This window comes from Nanorana parkeri, unplaced genomic scaffold (genome assembly GCF_000935625.1).
Source record: "Nanorana parkeri isolate BGI_ZX_2015 unplaced genomic scaffold, ASM93562v1 scaffold420, whole genome shotgun sequence".
NCBI classification, from domain to species: domain Eukaryota; kingdom Metazoa; phylum Chordata; class Amphibia; order Anura; family Dicroglossidae; genus Nanorana; species Nanorana parkeri.
The window spans coordinates 273,271-289,447 of NW_017306688.1; the positions used below are offsets into that span (position 1 = coordinate 273,271).

Consider the following 16,177-nt stretch of genomic DNA (forward strand, 5'->3'; position numbering starts at 1 on the left):
GAGCACGCTAAAAAAAGGCAGGGGGGAGGGGGTTTTTTTTTTTTTGGGGGGGGGGGGGCGTTTAAGGGAAGCGGTTGGAAACATAACCATGTTTCATGTTACAAACTAAACATGTCAAACTGAACCTTTAAGCCACGCCTCCTCCACAATTTGGCCACACCCTGTTGTTGCCACAGCGCATGCCCCTTTATAAGCCTGACACCTCTGCAGACAGTCTGAAGTTAATAACCAACACAGAGTTCATCTTGTACTGGCTTCACCATTATTTGCCGTGTTTATTTTTCACTTCAGCTTTAGCACTCCATTACAAACTCTCTACTGACAGATCCAGAGTTTACCTTGGCAAAACATATTAATGACTGGTTCTCTTTTTACCTTGTCCGGAGAGCGCAGTCGCAACACACAGTCCCGCCCCCTCATCTGCAGCCCCACCCCACTCTGCACTACCGTCCAATCCGCTTCTCAGCCCCAGCTAGCTAATCACGATGCCTACTTTCCCGTACTCGCCAATCACTCACCCTCTTACGCAACTAGGAACTTGCCTAACCTGCAAGCCGCGCCCTGTTATTTATGGGCGGTGCTTGGTACCTGTTAGCGGTGCGTATTGGATGGAAGGGCTGCCGATCGAGTTCGCGGTACACGCCCCACCCTACGCGAGTTAGGTTGCGCCGCATGACCCATATTCCCGTTTAGTTTTGGGGAAAAAAGGAGACATTTGGATACGCCGCCATCTTGTTACCGGGCAACCCGGAGGGCGGAGCGGGACAGAGGAGAACGGGAAGATAAAGGAGCCGGGATGGCCGCAGCTGCTCATCAAGGTGAGGGTTCTGAGTGAGGCCAGACTCCAATGGGGCTGTAGGGAGGCAGTTTGTGTCTGTGTCTATGGAGCCTGTGCCTGCTGTAATAGAAGGGAGTCCTGGCCTGGAAACAGCTCCCCTTCATACTATTGTTTGTGTACGGAAGGGTCACGTGATTCTCACCTACACTCTAAAGAGAACCTGTATGAGGTATACAAATCTTTTACAGGTATACTTCTAACTCCAGCCAAATATCTGTAACAGGAAGAGATAAAGTGTATGTAAAACCAAACTTGTTTTCTTCCTCTTAGTTTTGGCTAGTGTAGGAAAGGGTTTAATCCACTGTCTGTTTTTATTTGCTGTGAGATTTTCACTTACTTTCTGTTTTGGAGACACAACAGGAAGTGAGAGGAAATCTCCTCCTAGACAGGTGACCCCAGTGGAAGATTTTCCCTCACCTCTTGTTCTGGGGACAAGGCTAACATTTTGGATTTCCAGTGGTCACTGGTATAAATGGAGAGGCAAATCTCCCCAGTGGGGACGCAGGCTACAATAAAAACATGACATAGTGACCTACATACATACATGACCCTGAAATGAAGGGTATGTCTAGAGCAGGGGTAGGCAACCTCAGAACCTCGGCTGTGCTGAAACTACAGATCCTGTTATACCTCTGCCTCTGGGAGTCATGCTTGTGGCTGTCAGAGTCTTCCATTGCCTCATGGGACTTGTAGTTCCTCAACAGCTGGAGTGCGGAGATTGTCTACCCCTGATCTAGAGAGACAGTATAAAGGTGTAGTCCACCTTTTACACATATCTAATAGATGCATCTGCATCAATAAGATAAAAAATGTGCAGTTATGTTTTTGTAGAGCATTGCAACCGCGATCAGTGCTTCGCATATGCAGATTTCAGGCTCCTGCAGACTATTCCTCCAGTCCCAGGTCTGTACAGACCTTCGCCTATGGAAATGGAGAGAGGGAACAAAGGACTACAAGTGCATAGATGTCACCATACTTGTGCTCCATTGAGATCTATGAGTCCCTCTGCTATGACGACCGAGTGGTGGTGGGGGGTCAGATGTGGGCAATGTGACTATGTTGTAGTGTAAGTGTGCGTGTAACATGAAACATGGTCAGTGTGCCTTTAAAGCCGCGGTGTCCAACCTTTGTCACATGCGGCCCTTCAGAACTTGTTGTGGGGCCCTTGGACCCAGAAGTCCAGTGGGTGCAGGAGCATTAATTGGTAAAGTGGCTACCTCAGTGATCACTAATCTCTCTCTGTCTTCTACAGCATGTCTCCAACCTATAGTATGTCCACAGTCTCTGACCATCATTTCCTCTAGTCTGGCCATAATCTCTGACCATCATTTCCTCTTGTATGTCCGCAGTCTCTGACCTTGTATGTCCGCAGTCTCTGACCTTGTATGTCCGCAGTCTCTGACCTTGTATGTCCGCAGTCTCTGACCTTGTATGTCCGCAGTCTCTGACCTTGTATGTCCGCAGTCTCTGACCTTGTATGTCCGCAGTCTCTGACCTTGTATGTCCGCAGTCTCTGACCTTGTATGTCCGCAGTCTCTGACCTTGTATGTCCGCAGTCTCTGACCTTGTATGTCCGCAGTCTCTGACCTTGTATGTCCGCAGTCTCTGACCTTGTATGTCCGCAGTCTCTGACCTTGTATGTCCGCAGTCTCTGACCTTGTATGTCCGCAGTCTCTGACCTTGTATGTCCGCAGTCTCTGACCTTGTATGTCCGCAGTCTCTGACCTTGTATGTCCGCAGTCTCTGACCTTGTATGTCCGCAGTCTCTGACCTTGTATGTCCGCAGTCTCTGACCTTGTATGTCCGCAGTCTCTGACCTTGTATGTCCGCAGTCTCTGACCTTGTATGTCCGCAGTCTCTGACCTTGTATGTCCGCAGTCTCTGACCTTGTATGTCCGCAGTCTCTGACCTTGTATGTCCGCAGTCTCTGACCTTGTATGTCCGCAGTCTCTGACCTTGTATGTCCGCAGTCTCTGACCTTGTATGTCCGCAGTCTCTGACCTTGTATGTCCGCAGTCTCTGACCTTGTATGTCCGCAGTCTCTGACCTTGTATGTCCGCAGTCTCTGACCTTGTATGTCCGCAGTCTCTGACCTTGTATGTCCGCAGTCTCTGACCTTGTATGTCCGCAGTCTCTGACCTTGTATGTCCGCAGTCTCTGACCTTGTATGTCCGCAGTCTCTGACCTTGTATGTCCGCAGTCTCTGACCTTGTATGTCCGCAGTCTCTGACCTTGTATGTCCGCAGTCTCTGACCTTGTATGTCCGCAGTCTCTGACCTTGTATGTCCGCAGTCTCTGACCTTGTATGTCCGCAGTCTCTGACCTTGTATGTCCGCAGTCTCTGACCTTGTATGTCCGCAGTCTCTGACCTTGTATGTCCGCAGTCTCTGACCTTGTATGTCCGCAGTCTCTGACCTTGTATGTCCGCAGTCTCTGACCTTGTATGTCCGCAGTCTCTGACCTTGTATGTCCGCAGTCTCTGACCTTGTATGTCCGCAGTCTCTGACCTTGTATGTCCGCAGTCTCTGACCTTGTATGTCCGCAGTCTCTGACCTTGTATGTCCGCAGTCTCTGACCTTGTATGTCCGCAGTCTCTGACCTTGTATGTCCGCAGTCTCTGACCTTGTATGTCCGCAGTCTCTGACCTTGTATGTCCGCAGTCTCTGACCTTGTATGTCCGCAGTCTCTGACCTTGTATGTCCGCAGTCTCTGACCATCATTTCCTCTAGTATGTCCGCAGTCTCTGACCATCATTTGCTCCAGTATGTCCGCAGTCTCTGACCATCATTTCCTCCAGTATGTCCGCAGTCTCTGACCATCATTTCCTCTAGTATGTCCGCAGTCTCTGAAGTCATTTCCTCTAGTATGTCCGCAGTCTCTGACCATCATTTCCTCTAGTACGGCCGCAGTCTCTGACCATCATTTCCTCTAGTACGGCCGCAGTCTCTGACCATCATTTCCTCTAGTACGGCCGCAGTCTCTGACCATCATTTCCTCTAGTACGGCCGCAGTCTCTGACCATCATTTCCTCTAGTACGGCCGCAGTCTCTGACCATCATTTCCTCTAGTACGGCCGCAGTCTCTGACCATCATTTCCTCTAGTACGGCCGCAGTCTCTGACCATCATTTCCTCTAGTACGGCCGCAGTCTCTGACCATCATTTCCTCTAGTACGGCCGCAGTCTCTGACCATCATTTCCTCTAGTACGGCCGCAGTCTCTGACCATCATTTCCTCTAGTACGGCCGCAGTCTCTGACCATCATTTCCTCTAGTACGGCCGCAGTCTCTGACCATCATTTCCTCTAGTACGGCCGCAGTCTCTGACCATCATTTCCTCTAGTACGGCCGCAGTCTCTGACCATCATTTCCTCTAGTACGGCCGCAGTCTCTGACCATCATTTCCTCTAGTACGGCCGCAGTCTCTGACCATCATTTCCTCTAGTACGGCCGCAGTCTCTGACCATCATTTCCTCTAGTACGGCCGCAGTCTCTGACCATCATTTCCTCTAGTACGGCCGCAGTCTCTGACCATCATTTCCTCTAGTACGGCCGCAGTCTCTGACCATCATTTCCTCTAGTACGGCCGCAGTCTCTGACCATCATTTCCTCTAGTACGGCCGCAGTCTCTGACCATCATTTCCTCTAGTACGGCCGCAGTCTCTGACCATCATTTCCTCTAGTACGGCCGCAGTCTCTGACCATCATTTCCTCTAGTACGGCCGCAGTCTCTGACCATCATTTCCTCTAGTACGGCCGCAGTCTCTGACCATCATTTCCTCTAGTACGGCCGCAGTCTCTGACCATCATTTCCTCTAGTACGGCCGCAGTCTCTGACCATCATTTCCTCTAGTACGGCCGCAGTCTCTGACCATCATTTCCTCTAGTACGGCCGCAGTCTCTGACCATCATTTCCTCTAGTACGGCCGCAGTCTCTGACCATCATTTCCTCTAGTACGGCCGCAGTCTCTGACCATCATTTCCTCTAGTACGGCCGCAGTCTCTGACCATCATTTCCTCTAGTACGGCCGCAGTCTCTGACCATCATTTCCTCTAGTACGGCCGCAGTCTCTGACCATCATTTCCTCTAGTACGGCCGCAGTCTCTGACCATCATTTCCTCTAGTACGGCCGCAGTCTCTGACCATCATTTCCTCTAGTACGGCCGCAGTCTCTGACCATCATTTCCTCTAGTACGGCCGCAGTCTCTGACCATCATTTCCTCTAGTACGGCCGCAGTCTCTGACCATCATTTCCTCTAGTACGGCCGCAGTCTCTGACCATCATTTCCTCTAGTACGGCCGCAGTCTCTGACCATCATTTCCTCTAGTACGGCCGCAGTCTCTGACCATCATTTCCTCTAGTACGGCCGCAGTCTCTGACCATCATTTCCTCTAGTACGGCCGCAGTCTCTGACCATCATTTCCTCTAGTACGGCCGCAGTCTCTGACCATCATTTCCTCTAGTACGGCCGCAGTCTCTGACCATCATTTCCTCTAGTACGGCCGCAGTCTCTGACCATCATTTCCTCTAGTACGGCCGCAGTCTCTGACCATCATTTCCTCTAGTATGGCCGCAGTCTCTGACCATCATTTCCTCTAGTATGTCCAACGCAAGGGTTTTCCGTGCCGCAATACGTATATACAGCGGCCCGCAGAAGTGGTTAAAACAAGAACAAAGCTGCTGCAGCCGTTTTCTTGGTGTCATTTCTAACAGCCAGCGAAGGCTCTTCTTGTATAAGTGATCCGGTCCCCTTGTTAGCAATAAGGTTAGTGTAAAAAAAAAAGTAACATAACATTTTTTTTAAAGTCCCCGCCGCCCACGTGCACGCACATAAACACGCGTCGGTGTGGCTACATGTAAAAACGACAATTGCGCAACACATGTTACTCATTCCGTGAACGTCGCAGTGAGAGCAATAATTCTCGGGCCATCAATCACTGACAACACTAAACTTATGAGCGGTAAAAGCTTTAAGTGTTTTTTGGGTATTGAAGTTTTTTGCGGTTTCACGGGCGAACGCAATTTTAAGGCTTGACACTTTTTGTCTCTAATTACCCGGCGTGACCCCGTCTTTTATATTCTACCCAAAAATTGGGTATTTATATTCTGTTTGTGCGCTAAATTTTAATTTAGTGTATTTTATCCTAAACATTCTGGTTTGATAAACATTTGCGCAAATACCGTCGTGCGATATAAAAAATTGCAACTAGCATTTTTTTATTCTACGGGGCCTCTGCTTCCAGAACATATATCATTGTTTGGGGGGTCTGAAGCGGTTTTCTAGCCAAAACTTTATATTTTATCATGTGAGCGCAAATAGTAAGAAAATGCCCCGGACAGCAAGTAGTGTAAGGGAACTTTAGGGTAAGTGCTTTTCCCCATAGTTCTCTTTAGGGTCAGGGGAGGACATAAACTAGCGTCCTCCCGTTACCCTAAGCTCAGTATATGGCGAGCTATCCCCCGCCATATACTGAGAGTTCCGCAGCTGGGACGGATCCCGACATTACTGTCTAGATCCTCCCAGCTGCGAGAGTGACAGCTGGCTCTGCCTATCTAGAGGCAGAGCCAGCTGTGCCCGCCCCTCCCCCGTCCGTTCCTCCAGTCAGCGCTGGAGGATCGGAGGGGGGAATCCCTGCGGGGGGAGGTGACTGACAGTCACTGTTCTCTGCAGGGAGACGATCGGGAAGTGAGCAGATCGGCTGCATGTTTCTGCTCACCTCCCGATCGATAGAGCCGACCTGTGACAGCCTCATTGTCACACGTCGGCTCTAACTATGAGGATGAGTGGAAATCACTCACCTCATAGTTCTCCCTTTTAAGGTCCCATTCATACGGGAATCGGCCGGCACGTACAGCTCCCGGGAAAAACAGGTGCCGCGTGTGATTTAGTACCAGCCCCCGTCCTTCTCTATGGGACTACGCGGCCGTATGCTCACCTCAAGTGCAAGTTCGTAGGGGTGCGCGTTTCCTGGCTTGGACACAGACAGGATCCATCCTGTCACATACGAGTAAGCTCACCAGCACCGACGTGTTGGGCGGGAGAGCGTAGGGGGGCGTATTACCGCGTAGTCCCATAGAGAAGGACGGGAGCTGCGTACTAATCACACGCAGCAGCCTGTCCTTCCCGGGAGTTGCCCAATACGGCAATGCACGGAGCTTTAAGTGCCGGACGATTCCCGTGTGAATGAGGGCTAAATGTTATAAACCCTGACTGTGCATTTAGTAAGAGGTTTATAAACAATGTTACTTTGTATCTCTCTCTCTCCCCTCTGGACAATGTTACTTTGTCTCTCTCTCTCTCCCCTCTGGACAATGTTACTTTGTCTCTCTCTCTCTCCCCTCTGGACAATGTTACTTTGTCTCTCTCTCTCTCCCCTCTGGACAATGTTACTTTGTCTCTCTCTCTCTCCCCTCTGGACAATGTTACTTTGTCTCTCTCTCTCTCCCCTCTGGACAATGTTACTTTGTCTCTCTCTCTCTCCCCTCTGGACAATGTTACTTTGTCTCTCTCTCTCTCCCCTCTGGACAATGTTACTTTGTCTCTCTCTCTCTCCCCTCTGGACAATGTTACTTTGTCTCTCTCTCTCTCCCCTCTGGACAATGTTACTTTGTCTCTCTCTCTCTCCCCTCTGGACAATGTTACTTTGTCTCTCTCTCTCTCCCCTCTGGACAATGTTACTTTGTCTCTCTCTCTCTCCCCTCTGGACAATGTTACTTTGTCTCTCTCTCTCTCCCCTCTGGACAATGTTACTTTGTCTCTCTCTCTCTCCCCTCTGGACAATGTTACTTTGTCTCTCTCTCTCTCCCCTCTGGACAATGTTACTTTGTCTCTCTCTCTCTCCCCTCTGGACAATGTTACTTTGTCTCTCTCTCTCTCCCCTCTGGACAATGTTACTTTGTCTCTCTCTCTCTCCCCTCTGGACAATGTTACTTTGTCTCTCTCTCTCTCCCCTCTGGACAATGTTACTTTGTCTCTCTCTCTCTCCCCTCTGGACAATGTTACTTTGTCTCTCTCTCTCTCCCCTCTGGACAATGTTACTTTGTCTCTCTCTCTCTCCCCTCTGGACAATGTTACTTTGTCTCTCTCTCTCTCCCCTCTGGACAATGTTACTTTGTCTCTCTCTCTCTCCCCTCTGGACAATGTTACTTTGTCTCTCTCTCTCTCCCCTCTGGACAATGTTACTTTGTCTCTCTCTCTCTCCCCTCTGGACAATGTTACTTTGTCTCTCTCTCTCTCCCCTCTGGACAATGTTACTTTGTCTCTCTCTCTCTCCCCTCTGGACAATGTTACTTTGTCTCTCTCTCTCTCCCCTCTGGACAATGTTACTTTGTCTCTCTCTCTCTCCCCTCTGGACAATGTTACTTTGTCTCTCTCTCTCTCCCCTCTGGACAATGTTACTTTGTCTCTCTCTCTCTCCCCTCTGGACAATGTTACTTTGTCTCTCTCTCTCTCCCCTCTGGACAATGTTACTTTGTCTCTCTCTCTCTCCCCTCTGGACAATGTTACTTTGTCTCTCTCTCTCTCCCCTCTGGACAATGTTACTTTGTCTCTCTCTCTCTCCCCTCTGGACAATGTTACTTTGTCTCTCTCTCTCTCCCCTCTGGACAATGTTACTTTGTCTCTCTCTCTCTCCCCTCTGGACAATGTTACTTTGTCTCTCTCTCTCTCCCCTCTGGACAATGTTACTTTGTCTCTCTCTCTCTCCCCTCTGGACAATGTTACTTTGTCTCTCTCTCTCTCCCCTCTGGACAATGTTACTTTGTCTCTCTCTCTCTCCCCTCTGGACAATGTTACTTTGTCTCTCTCTCTCTCCCCTCTGGACAATGTTACTTTGTCTCTCTCTCTCTCCCCTCTGGACAATGTTACTTTGTCTCTCTCTCTCTCCCCTCTGGACAATGTTACTTTGTCTCTCTCTCTCTCCCCTCTGGACAATGTTACTTTGTCTCTCTCTCTCTCCCCTCTGGACAATGTTACTTTGTCTCTCTCTCTCTCCCCTCTGGACAATGTTACTTTGTCTCTCTCTCTCTCCCCTCTGGACAATGTTACTTTGTCTCTCTCTCTCTCCCCTCTGGACAATGTTACTTTGTCTCTCTCTCTCTCCCCTCTGGACAATGTTACTTTGTCTCTCTCTCTCTCCCCTCTGGACAATGTTACTTTGTCTCTCTCTCTCTCCCCTCTGGACAATGTTACTTTGTCTCTCTCTCTCTCCCCTCTGGACAATGTTACTTTGTCTCTCTCTCTCTCCCCTCTGGACAATGTTACTTTGTCTCTCTCTCTCTCCCCTCTGGACAATGTTACTTTGTCTCTCTCTCTCTCCCCTCTGGACAATGTTACTTTGTCTCTCTCTCTCTCCCCTCTGGACAATGTTACTTTGTCTCTCTCTCTCTCCCCTCTGGACAATGTTACTTTGTCTCTCTCTCTCTCCCCTCTGGACAATGTTACTTTGTCTCTCTCTCTCTCCCCTCTGGACAATGTTACTTTGTCTCTCTCTCTCTCCCCTCTGGACAATGTTACTTTGTCTCTCTCTCTCTCCCCTCTGGACAATGTTACTTTGTCTCTCTCTCTCTCCCCTCTGGACAATGTTACTTTGTCTCTCTCTCTCTCCCCTCTGGACAATGTTACTTTGTCTCTCTCTCTCTCCCCTCTGGACAATGTTACTTTGTCTCTCTCTCTCTCCCCTCTGGACAATGTTACTTTGTCTCTCTCTCTCTCCCCTCTGGACAATGTTACTTTGTCTCTCTCTCTCTCCCCTCTGGACAATGTTACTTTGTCTCTCTCTCTCTCCCCTCTGGACAATGTTACTTTGTCTCTCTCTCTCTCCCCTCTGGACAATGTTACTTTGTCTCTCTCTCTCTCCCCTCTGGACAATGTTACTTTGTCTCTCTCTCTCTCCCCTCTGGACAATGTTACTTTGTCTCTCTCTCTCTCCCCTCTGGACAATGTTACTTTGTCTCTCTCTCTCTCCCCTCTGGACAATGTTACTTTGTCTCTCTCTCTCTCCCCTCTGGACAATGTTACTTTGTCTCTCTCTCTCTCCCCTCTGGACAATGTTACTTTGTCTCTCTCTCTCTCCCCTCTGGACAATGTTACTTTGTCTCTCTCTCTCTCCCCTCTGGACAATGTTACTTTGTCTCTCTCTCTCTCCCCTCTGGACAATGTTACTTTGTCTCTCTCTCTCTCCCCTCTGGACAATGTTACTTTGTCTCTCTCTCTCTCCCCTCTGGACAATGTTACTTTGTCTCTCTCTCTCTCCCCTCTGGACAATGTTACTTTGTCTCTCTCTCTCTCCCCTCTGGACAATGTTACTTTGTCTCTCTCTCTCTCCCCTCTGGACAATGTTACTTTGTCTCTCTCTCTCTCCCCTCTGGACAATGTTACTTTGTCTCTCTCTCTCTCCCCTCTGGACAATGTTACTTTGTCTCTCTCTCTCTCCCCTCTGGACAATGTTACTTTGTCTCTCTCTCTCTCCCCTCTGGACAATGTTACTTTGTCTCTCTCTCTCTCCCCTCTGGACAATGTTACTTTGTCTCTCTCTCTCTCCCCTCTGGACAATGTTACTTTGTCTCTCTCTCTCTCCCCTCTGGACAATGTTACTTTGTCTCTCTCTCTCTCCCCTCTGGACAATGTTACTTTGTCTCTCTCTCTCTCCCCTCTGGACAATGTTACTTTGTCTCTCTCTCTCTCCCCTCTGGACAATGTTACTTTGTCTCTCTCTCTCTCCCCTCTGGACAATGTTACTTTGTCTCTCTCTCTCTCCCCTCTGGACAATGTTACTTTGTCTCTCTCTCTCTCCCCTCTGGACAATGTTACTTTGTCTCTCTCTCTCTCCCCTCTGGACAATGTTACTTTGTCTCTCTCTCTCTCCCCTCTGGACAATGTTACTTTGTCTCTCTCTCTCTCCCCTCTGGACAATGTTACTTTGTCTCTCTCTCTCTCCCCTCTGGACAATGTTACTTTGTCTCTCTCTCTCTCCCCTCTGGACAATGTTACTTTGTCTCTCTCTCTCTCCCCTCTGGACAATGTTACTTTGTCTCTCTCTCTCTCCCCTCTGGACAATGTTACTTTGTCTCTCTCTCTCTCCCCTCTGGACAATGTTACTTTGTCTCTCTCTCTCTCCCCTCTGGACAATGTTACTTTGTATCTCTCTCTCCCCTCTGTACAATGTTACTTTGTATCTCTCTATCTTCCCTCTCTACAATGTTTATATACAATGTTACTTTGTATCTCTCAATTTAGTCTTAACAATGTTTAAGCTATGGGCCGGGACCCAAATTGAGTTCCGGATATGTTTGTGATGGGTCGCCACATGACTGTGTAGTAAACTCAGCCCAGTTTGCCAAGTTTGTTTTGTGGCCCCAGGATGGTTACTTTTTTTTATTTGGGTCCTTGAAGTAAAAGGTTTGAGATGCTGCAGTGTGACAGGTTGTCTTCCGTGTATGTGGGGCATTACATACAGATCTGGAGACGGTATATTTAGTTTTTCCGTTTTATCCATCTGGATGTACAATGCTGCAAGCTTTGTTTCAGCAGTTGGCTTTCAATGTAGGCATATGTACAGAAGAGTGACCTTGCTGTTTGTCTAATGTCCATCCCCTGGGGATTGTTGTAACAGTTACATACTATTATCCACGTGGCAGTGGATGTTTGCCCTGAGCACGCAGACAACAGTTGAGAAGACTCTGCCAGTGAAGAATCACAAAATGTCTTCACAATAAAACCTTTTCCCATAAAGTCAGCTCTGCACATTCCTTTCCTTCAAACATTCGGCAGGCAAGATGTTGGATAGTATTTATTTATTTCTTTTTAATGAAGAACACAGATTTATTGTGTCAGCTGGTAGAGATTAAGAGTGACTTGAAATGAACAAGAAGCATGGAAAAATCTGAACGCAGCTGCCTGTACAGAGCCTTATAGCACCCTCCAGGCCTGTTAAGCTGGTTTTAGTATAGAATTCTGCGCGCCGATTGCCTGACTTTACAAGGGAACTGGGAAATGAAAGCAAGATGTCCCCTTCGTATTTAGGAGGTGTTGTGTCTTGGAGATTGTTCTGTGGCGTCCTCGTACAACCTCCGCTTTCTGGACCAGAATTGTGTGTGTTGCATGTGGATTGTATAAAGAGGTCGTAAAGTCTTTGTAAAGATATTTTGCATACATGTAAAAGAGTTCAGTATAAAGTGGACCTGTCATACCTTACAGAAGGTTCACCTTTTTGCGAGCTTCTTGACACTAATTCGTTTATTTCCTATCTCCAAGCAGAAAAAAATCCTTTGGGACTACCTCAGCACCGCAAAGGTTAACTGCTTTTTTATGTCTAGAGGTATAGTGTATAGGAATTCTACTTACCTGATCACTGCCCCTTCAGGCTCCAGGACTGGCACCTGCAGTAGGGCTGCAACCAACTAATTGATTAATCGATAATTTAAAATAGTTGTTAAATATACATTTTATCGATTTTAGTTTCAGCACAGCTCTGTGCTGAAACTACAAATCCCATAAGGCATTGCAAGCCATAGGCATCACTCCCAGAGGCAGAAGCAAGATGGGATTTGTAGTTTGCCTACCCTTGCCCTAGCTCCTTCCTCCACACTGGGGGAGGGCACAGCAAGCAGTGGGCAGGTGCAATAACCAGCCTGCTATCGGCTATTGCAGTTTGAAATGGCCAATAGCAGGCTGGCTATTGCACCCGCCCACTACCTGCTGTATTTACATTCAGCTGCCATGTGGAGAATCTTGCCACTGGCAGCTGTCATTCCCGGGCTGAAGCTATTAGAGTGCCATGTGCTTACAAGACAATTATTAAAAAAAGAAATAAAATGTGTGGAAAAGTCCTTTTCATTTTCGGCCTGCCGCAGGAGGTGTGTTGCAGTCCCATTCATTTTAATGGCACCCCAAATGCGCCTTCCACCCACAGTGTTTTTGCCCGCACTGGAACGCACGGTACCACAATGCTAAGCGCTCCAGTGCAGTGCGATTGCAAAAAAATGTGCATGCAGTTTTAATCTATAAAGTAGACTTTGTTGGCAACACTGCATTAGTGTATTTATGTAACATTTAGGATGGTATTTATTTTATTTTTTTATTCCTTTAATTAAAAAATAATCATCCAATTAATACATGATGAAAATAATCATTGGTTGCAGCCCTAACCTGCAGCCTCTTCCATTCACACCTCCATGCTTCCTTGTTTAGAGGTCTCCTGATGTCATCACATACAATGCAGAGTTTGAAGCCTATATAGGTGGAGGCTGAGGGATAGTCCACAAGTCCCTTAGAATAGGGATGTCTATGGGGTTATGTTTAAGAATGTTTGTTTATTACATCCAGTGCCAGCCCTGAACATTAAAGCACCGTAGACTTCTATGAGTCTGGTCTACCTTCGTCTCCCATATCCATAGTCCATGGGTCTATAAAGCACAGGCATGACCAGCACAGAAAGGACTTGCAGTGCAGCATGTAAATATACAACAGAAGCCATGCCTATCAGTTGGGAGTAAGTATACATCTGTGGATAGGGAGGGTGGGATCAGTTAGCTCTGGGCAAAGGGGCAAAAATAATAGGTGCACATTGTTTTACAATGCATGTATACTTTTAAGGACAGAAGAGCTACTTTATCCCAGGCACCAAAGAGATTCAGACCGTGCTTTGAAGTTTAATTTTACTGAAAGAGTGGAAGTTGCACAACACGTACTCCAGGAAAGTGACCCAGTGGGAAGCCTTTGTGTGTTCTAACACAAGCATGGGAAGATGTCATTTCATGACTACAATGGTGTAAACAGTGACTGAACCAGGAACAAAAACTATCCCCCAATGTCTATTTTATTTCATTTATATTGCTGCTAGATTTTGGTCAATCATTTTCAACCAGTGTTCCATAGAACTTTTAGGGTTCCTCCAGAGGTTGCTAGGGGTTCCTTGAGCTGTCTAATTGACCTCTTATTTGATGGTACCTGCATAGTTCTGGGGGCAATACCATTTGGCAGAGCTAGCTGCATAAACCTAGTGATGTCTGTAAGGGTGGAATTCTGACCACCCGTGTAAGGGACATTCTTCCCACTAGCCTCCGATGTGAGGGGCATGCTTCCCAGTAGCCACTAATGTGAATGGCATGCTTCCCAGTAGCCACTGTTGTAAGGGCCGTTCTTCTAAGTAGCCATCAATGTGAGGGGAATTCTTCCCACTCATCATAAGGCACATTCTTTCCACAGGCCACCGATTTAAGGGGCATTCTTCCCAGTAGCCACTGATGTGAGGGGCACTGTGCCCACTCATTGTAAGGCCTCATTCACACTGATAAGAGCCGGTCCGTACAGATCCGCGCGGCGTGCACGGCCGTATCGGACCGCTCCCGGGAAGAAGCACAGCACACACAGCCTGTTCTTCTCTATGGGAGTACGCCGCCATACGCTCACCCGAAATGCACATCCGTGCGGGTGTCCGTACTCACGGACACCTGCACAGATATGCAGTTCGGGTGAGCGTACGGCGGCATACTCCCATAGAGAAGAACAGGTTGCGGCTTATCCTTTCCACTAGACCCCAATATAGGGGGCATTCTTCCCACTAGCAACTAATGTAAGGGGCCTTCTTTCTACTAGCCATCAATGTAAGGAGCATTCTTCCCACTGACCACCAATGTAAGGAGCATTCTTCCCACTGACCACCAATGTAAGGGGCATTCTTCCCACTGATCACCAATGTAAGGAGCATTCTTCCCACTGATCACCAATGTAAGTAGCATTCTTCCCACTGACCACCAATGTAAGGGGCATTCTTCCCACTGATCACCAATGTAAGGAGCATTCTTCCCACTGATCACCAATGTAAGTAGCATTCTTCCCACTGACCACCAATGTAAGGGGCATTCTTCCCACTGATCACCAATGTAAGGAGCATTCTTCCCACTGATCACCAATGTAAGTAGCATTCTTCCCACTGACCACCAATGTAAGGGGCATTCTTCCCACTGATCACCAATGTAAGGAGCATTCTTCCCACTGATCACCAATGTAAGTAGCATTCTTCCCACTGACCACCAATGTAAGGGGCATTCTTCCCACTGATCACCAATGTAAGGAGCATTCTTCCCACTGATCACCAATGTAAGTAGCATTCTTCCCACTGACCACCAATGTAAGGGGCATTCTTCCCACTGATCACCAATGTAAGGAGCATTCTTCCCACTGATCACCAATGTAAGTAGCATTCTTCCCACTGACCACCAATAAGTTAAATATACCAGGGGATCCCCTAGAACTGCAAATGATTTCAAGGTTCCCCTGGGGTATAAAGGTTAAAGGAGAACTATGGGGTCAGGGCTTTTCCCCATAGTTCTCCTTAGGGTAACGGGAGGACACAAACTAGCGTCCTCCCGTTACCCTAAGCTCAGTATACCGCGAACTACAGCTCGCGGTATACTGAGACGCCGGAGCGGATCCCGACGTAGATGACGGGATCCGCCCAGCTGCGTGAGTGACAGCTGGCTCTGGCTATCTAGAGGCAGAGCCAGCTGTACCTGCCCCCTCCCCCGTCCGTTCCGCCAGTCAGCGCTGGCAGATCGGAGCGGGGAGAGGGGAATCCAGCCCCTCCACCTGTCCCGGCAGAGAGCCGTGACAGGATCTATAGGTGAGCGAACCTGGTATGTGTTCGCTCATCTCCCGATCTACTGAGCCGACCTGTGACAGTCTCATTGTCACAGGTCGGCTAGAACTATGAGGTGAGTGAAAAGCACTCGCCTCATAGTTCTCCTTTAAGAAAGGCTGCTTTAGGTTGCACTTGTCTTTTACATTTTCATCCATATGATTCAACAGCAAGAGACAAAGCAGATCTGCCACACTTTTATAAGAACAGTTATAGACAAAAATCAAGTTGACAGCTAATCAGAGTTACTGAAATGAATAGGAAAGCAGAAGAATGTAAAATTGTTTAGGAAGTTCACAAAGGTTCACTTCTGCAGCTTGCTTCCGCTCCCTTGCAGCCAGTATATAGAAGTAGTCTGATTGTCTGATCCTATGGAGGTCTATAGGGATTTCCCTGTCACCAAGCACTGCAGAGCAATGCCCCGGGACTAATAGCAACTGGCATCTAGTTACAGAAGTGTAACTCTTGATTGTGTCACACACAACTTTACATGTATCTCCACCAAAGCAATGCTGTAAATCTTTGAGGAGTTCTTTAAAGTTTATTCAAAGCACTCTTCTCTACTTGGGCATTTTGGCTGTGCTTTGCTGTACCTTTTAACCACACCTAAAGTATATCTAAAGCAAAAGGAAGGGATAAAAAGGCTCTCTATGTCTCATGGGGATTTCCCTTCACTTCCTGTACTGTATACCCTGCAGGAA

The 16,177-nt window shown here is 47.9% G+C and overlaps 1 long non-coding RNA gene across 1 annotated transcript in view; it reads left to right on the plus strand.

Moving 5' to 3' along the window:
- The first annotated feature begins 653 nt into the window (after nucleotides 1–653).
- Nucleotides 654–16,177, plus strand: part of LOC108789809 — a 20,257-nt gene continuing 4,733 nt past the window's right edge. The window contains exon 1 of the long non-coding RNA XR_001941416.1: nucleotides 654–818. This is a non-coding gene — a long non-coding RNA (uncharacterized LOC108789809). The remainder of the gene's footprint in view (nucleotides 819–16,177) is intronic.